A 6872-nucleotide genomic window follows, 5' to 3' on the forward strand; every position below is an offset into this window, starting at 1 on the left:
CCCACCTGCGAGTGCCGGGCCCGCCTCCGACGCTCAGGCCCAGGGGAGCTCCAGGGTGCCGAGGGCGGGGCTGGCGCGGCGCGGGCGCGGGCGGGGGCGGGGCTTGGAGAATTCCAGTCTGAGGGTGGGTAGGTGACGGCTGGTGTCCCCAACTCCCAAAGATCGCGTGGTCCAACCAGAACTGGCCGGAGCAGCGACTGGGCAGTTAGACTTCATTTCCAATCTGGCGTTGCCAACTGGCAGGTGTGTGGCCTTGCACAGATGACTTAACATCCTTGGGTCACAGTTTCTTTGTCTGTAAAATGAGCTAACAATCACCCCATAGAATTGCTGTAAAAATAAAAAATAATAATGTCACCTGGCACAGGGTGAGCTCAATAAACGGTAGCTATGAGGGTGATAAGGGATGCGATCCTAAATTCACTGTTTTTCCTGCTTTGGCCGTTACTCTGGAGGAAAATGGGTTCAGGGATGGTGCCAGGTGATGGGGACCCAGAAGGGTGATTTGAGAACCTGGAAAGGGGAAGGTAAAGAAGGGGGGCGGGAGGTGGTGTGGGAGTGTTGTTTTGCCCCACCCTCACCAAATAAGGTGAGGCCCAGAGGCTAAGTCGGGGAAGGTGAGGAAAGGAGGAACTGAAAATGGGATTGCCAAACGGGCCTCCCCTCTCGGTTCCTCATTTCTCCCTGGCTGGACCCTCCTCAGTCTCTCCTAGGCCTTTACCTCTGGGCGCCCCGTCAGACATTTCCTTGTTCTATTAGATTGGCCCATTCCCTTCCTTCCCAATATCCCACTTCAAAGAGTCAAATATTGATCATCAGATTGCAAGGGTGACTTTGAAGGTTTTTTAGGTTTTACAGTTAAGGAAAGGCTCAGAGCAGAGCAGTGTTTTGTTCTAGTCCCTACAACAGAGCCGAGAGTAGAACCTGGGTGTCCTAACTCCCATCCAGTGTTTTCGCTTAATCCCTTGCTTCTTCCAGATCCTCAGAACCCCAGTCTTGAGACTCTAATGAACTCATCTCTAAACAGAAACAGACTCTCATACATCGTAAACAATTTTATGGTTACCAGGGGAAGGGAGTGGGAAGGGATACATTTGGGCATTCAAGATTTGCAAATATTAACTACAATATATAAAAATAGACTTAAAAAAACAAATTTCTTCTGTATAGCACAGGGAACTATATTCAATATCTTGTAATAACCTTTAATGAAAAAGAATATGAAAACAAATATATGTATGTATATGTATGATGGACATTATGCTGGCCACGAGAAATTGACACATTTGTAACTGACCATATACTTCAATTAAAATATATAAAGAACCCCAATCTTGGATTGCTTCTAGTTTCCCACCTGACCTCTAGGTTCATCTCCCTTCTAGCCACACTGTACACCGCCTGCTCGAAATCTTGCAGGGTTGCCTCACCACCAACTACATTAGCCTCAGACCTACCAAAGATTTCAAGGCATTCCTATCTGGGCCGCATCCTGAATCACTCTCCTCCATCTCCTGAACAAACTAGTCCAGATAATCTCCCTGCCTCAGGCCTTTACTCACTTGGTATCACTCCATCGCATGTTTGCCCTGCCCACCTCTCTGCCTATCCACGTCCTGCCCACAAGAGGGCTTCACTCAGATTTCTCCAAGATTTGGTTTCTGACAGCCCTCTTCAAGGCAGGACCAGGTGGTGACTTATTTGTCTCCTCCATAGCCCCCAGAGGAAACCTGGGCACACAGTAGGTCCTCAGGAAGTGCTATGGAATTGGAGAGTTTGCAGGTTATCCCAACCCACCATGGAGTACATAGTGTTTCCTTTCACGGTGTAAGAAATTAGAAGACAGACATTATGCCTCAGGTTTGCAACTGAGGGCGGCTACCACGAAGGAAAGGCCTATTTAGTAGGTTGTAAATATTTAACTGTGATCGGAAGGGAAAAGGATGCAGGCACCAGACGTGTAAGTGGCAGGAAAGCCTAACAGAACTCTGTTGTTTGTGCCATTTCCCCTGCTTGACGATCTGTTAACCTCATTCAACCTCGTGGCTCTGTTCATTATCATGAAGATTTATTGAGAATGCGCTTGGCGCCCAGCATGGGCTAAGGGCTGCGGATGGAGGGCACACACCCAGTTCCGAGGCACACCATGACCCATGCTGTGAAGGAAGTCCTGTGTTAATAAAATGCTTTGGATGTTCCGAGGAGAGAGCGATTTCTCTAAGCAGGTGGATTATGAAGGAAGTGCCTTGAGCCAGGCCCTAAACAATACCAAATTTGACAGGCAGACACGGGGACGTGGAGGAAGAGCATCTCAGGAGAGAGCAGACCAGCCAAAGCCAGGGGGCACGTTTAGGAGTTACGAGTACTCCACTGGAGCTGGATTGTGGGATACTTTGGGAGGACGCTGGGGCTGGGTGGGGGAGATAAAACAGCCAAGGTAGGTGGGCCTAGATCAGGCAGATAATGAACACTAAGCTAAGGGGAGCACTTCAGGTGGTAAGGAGGTGTGAGCAAAAGTTGCCAATAGCAGGGCAGGTCACAGCCAGATGCCTGTCCTCATTTCCACCTGGGACTGTCTGCTTCTGGCCCCGTTCTGCCCCACCCATGACCCATCGGCATGACTATTCTAAGTTGATACTGCATTAAATAAGGCACCACCGTACTCCCCTCTGCCCACGGTTGTCCTACCTGTCCTCTGCTCCTCTGCACCCCAGCTGGACCAAGTCAAAGATTTTCAGCTCTGGTTTCCTTCCCCCACACTCACATCATTTGTGATGCCCCCACAGTAAAAAAAAGGAACAGGGATGAAGCGTAGCAGGACAGCCTGCTGGGTCTGACATGGGCTGAGTAAGATGCAAAGCATCCTATCCACTGGTGGAAAGGAATAGAAGGCAGAGGGAGAGGGATGAGGGAGGAAGAACCAGGAACACTGGTGACGTCATGTGTCTGGGTTTCTGTCAGACACCAGCAGGCTCTGTGTGAACGCAGACGGGGTAGGCTGGGGGAGAACAGGGCTGCCTCACCCCTACCCTCCCCAGAGAAATCCAGACCCTGCTCTCTAGACACGAAAGGAGTGGAGTTGACCAGAGGTGAGAATTGGAAACTTGTCAGAGGAGAGATGCCAGGAGGTCCAGTACAGGGCGTGCTTGGGAGCTGGCTTGCTGCCCTCCCACAATGCCTTCTTGTGGCTTCCTCCCCTCCTCCCACCACCACAGCACCTTGTCCCTCAAGGCTCACCTACTGACTGCCCAGAGTCTAAGAGGCTGTCTTCTCCCAGGTTTATAGAGCCACAGTCCAGGTGGGGGTGCACAGGCCCAGCAACAAAGACAAGGATGAGGGCCAGCCCGGTCCCCACCTGCCCTCGGAGGAATTCACCTGGGCCTGCTGACCCCTGTCGGGTTCCCTGAATTCCAGCGGTTTTGTAAACACCTCCCACAGCCAGGGTGTGGAGAGATGACTGCTCTCTTCTCTCGCCCTGCCCCGCCTCCAGCCCTGGCCGGGAGAGGAAAGAGTTTCAGTGGACAAGGGGCCCGCCCGGCAGGTTAGACCTGTCCTCCTCCCAAAGCAGCAGAGCAGAGAGAGCCTGGGCCTGGGCCTCTCCCTGGGAACACTGAGCTTTGCAGTGAGGTCTCAGGGGGATCTGCTTTTAGGCTCGGCTGGAAGGTTTCCCCTCCGCAGACATCACGTCCAGCCACTCCAGGTGGGAGGCAGGGCCGGCCTCCCCATGGCCCCTCAGTATCCCCCAAAGCATGACCGTTCTCAAAAGTCACCCTGGGGATGGATGCCTGACATGCCCTCCCGAGGGAGGAGCAGAAAGGGGCTGGTGGGGCTGCTGGTCCTTCTTCGCCTCAGACACTGGGGTGTGGTGACAACCGTCCATCCATGTGACTCATTTGCTGGGGTGCTGCATAAACAGCCCTCTGGCTTCTCAGGGTCCAGCTGCCTCAGCCTCCTTCCTGCCTCTTAAGTTGACTGAGATTCTTTCCAGGTGCAGGAGCAAGGGCATCCTGCTTCTCCACAGGATCCAAGTTCTCTTTCCTTTGCCCCGGGGGCTGTGGCAATGAGGAGGCTGAAACCACGGCCCAGCGGACAGAGGAGGAAGGGTCTCACCAGGCAAATGGCTCAACCATTTCCCTACAATCTTGTCGACAGTATTACTCTGTTGAACAAAGCTTCCCTCACGGATAACGACAGTATTACTCTGTTGAACAAAGCTTCCCTCACGGATAACATAAAGGTATTGTCTTTCCAACCTGTCAGGTCCCTTCCAGGAAGAGCCCTGAATCCCACAAATGAAAGGCCAAAGAGTGTGCAGCCCTCACCTTCCCACCTGCTGCACAAAGCTTTCCCTCTGCCGCTCCCACGCAGAACCGCTGCCTGTCTCCCAGCCTGTTGCTGCTACTCTGAGTCAGCACTGGTTTTACTCCCTGGCAAGCACCCCAAAGGTGGGAGATGTGTTCACCTTTGCCGTAACCATCTCTAGTTCTCCCAAGTCCATGCTAGTGGACAGCAGCCCCAGTTAAGTAGAGGAGACATGAAGGACCCCTTAAACCTTCAGCATTAATCCATTCCCCTCCTTCCCCCTCTACCACCACCTGGATAGCCATCTTTTTAAAATATAAGGTTTACTGTTTCTAATTATAAAAGAAATCTGCGTTCATCATAGATGTGAGCCATACTGCACCTTTCCAGAATCAGTTTCACTGCATACGGGGGTGGGGAAGCAGAAGTTTTGAGTGTTTACTCCTCTTTGAATTGTCTCATTGAAGCTGCCCCTCAGGGTCTTGTTCTCTTCCTGGCCTCTCCCGTATAAGCCACAAGCCTCTACTTTCTCCACCGCTGGGACCCCCCCCCCCCACTTCCTGGGACACAGACCTCATCACAGCAGAGCCAGCCAAGAGGGGAATGTGAGCAGCCCCACCATCCCTTTACTCCTCTTCCCTCTCAAGCCACAACACATGACACAGGGCTGATGGCTACGCTGACTTTTGACACCCTAAGGAATTCTAATGGAGACCTGGAAGCTTAAAGCCAAGCCCAGCCCTTGATGCTTTGAGAGGTCTGAAGCGGAGAACCAGAATACAGCCCTTTACTTAGGGTTTCCCTGTAGGGGCCACACCAGGTTCTAACCAGCTTCTCTCCTTAAGGGCCCTCTTCTTACCTGCCCCTTTCACCCCTCTTATGAATCTCTGCCCACCTTTGAGAAATCCCATCCCTTACCCATCCTAAGATGTGTAATATCTCTCCCAAGTCTGAATGATTCACGCTGGGGTAACTTCTTCCCCACCACCACCCCGGGGACCCATGCTCCAAGTTTGGGGATGCCTTCAGCAAAGAAGGCCAGTGATACTAAATTTTCTAGAAAAGCATGGGAAACAAAAGGGCCTGTTCCATGGCATGATTGGGTCCTCCAATTCAAGTTTTCTTCAAAACCTTTCAGACCAAAAAATACATATACGTGTCCCCAAAACAAACATTTCTGAGAGAGGGTACCACCTAAACCCCATAATGAGAAAGAAAATATTGTCATCAGCATCCATGATTTTAATATACATATGTATTGAAATCTAACATATTCAGAATATGGAAGAAAGATGTTTATATGACATAGGAACAGATGTCTTAAAACATTTTCTTATAGCATTTAGCATAGGTATAAGCAAGGAAAGAGGAGGAAAATGAAAATGTGCTGTAAACATGATATACAGAAAAGTGCACGAAATTGTCCAGCCTGGTGAATTTTCACCACCCAGATCCAGAACTAGGTTAGAGTCAGCACCTGCAGAAATCTCCCTGGAGTCCCTCACTAGGCTCGCTCCTTTCCAAAGGTAACCACTATCCTGACTTCTATCCACATAGATCAGTCTTGCTCTTTTTGAACATTATGTAAATGACTTGTATACGTTAGGTGTTTATTTGAGGTCTGGCTTCTTTTACTCCGTTTTATGTTTGTGAAATTCACCAGTGGGGTTCACGTAGCAGTAATTTGTTCACCTTTATTGTTCTGTAGTTTTCCACAGTGTGACTATACCACAGTTTATTTTTCATTCTACAGTTGAACTTCTGGCCTCCAGAACTAACAGAGAATAAATTACTATTGTTTTAAGCTGCCAAGCATGCGTGGTAATTTGCTACAGCAACCACGGGAAATTAATACAAGCCTATTAGGAAAAAATTTGCTATAGATTCTCCTATGTCTTTTGGTGCATCTGCATAAACATACACACACTCCTAAGAATGGAATTGCTGGATCACAGGGTGGATATACGTTTAGCACTAAGAGATATTGCCAAACCCTTTTCCAAAGGAGTGATACCAGTTTATACTCCCATCCACAACTTCTGAGAGATCCAGTTTCTCCACGTCTTTGTCAGCGTTGGTATTGTCAGTCTTCCCTAGTCTGTCCCTCTGGTGGACGTGCAGTGGTCTCCGTTTGTATTTCCCTGATGACTGATGAGGCTTTGTGCTTGTTTATCGGCCATTTGGACATGGTCTTTCATGATGTGTCTATTCGTTTCTCTTGTCCATTTTTCTTTTCGTATTGATTCTTCCTTATTGATTCACAGGCTATATATAATATATGTGTGTATATTCCACCTTTGCCAAAAAAAAAAATCTAATGCAAATATCCTCTCCCACTCTGTGGCTTGCCTTTTCACTCTCTTAGTGGTGTTTTTGGGTGAAAAGAAATTCCTACATTTAATGAAATACAAGTTACCAATCTTTTATGGTTAATGCATTTGTATCCCATTTAAGAAATCTGGGGGTAAAGGGTACAGCTCAGTGGTAGAGCACATGCTTGGTGTGCACAAAATCCTGGGTTCAATCCCCAGTGCCTCCGTTAGGGGGAAAAAAGATTGAAAATAAATAAA

Source organism: Camelus bactrianus, chromosome 26, assembly GCF_048773025.1.
Source record: "Camelus bactrianus isolate YW-2024 breed Bactrian camel chromosome 26, ASM4877302v1, whole genome shotgun sequence".
In the NCBI taxonomy this organism is placed as follows: domain Eukaryota; kingdom Metazoa; phylum Chordata; class Mammalia; order Artiodactyla; family Camelidae; genus Camelus; species Camelus bactrianus.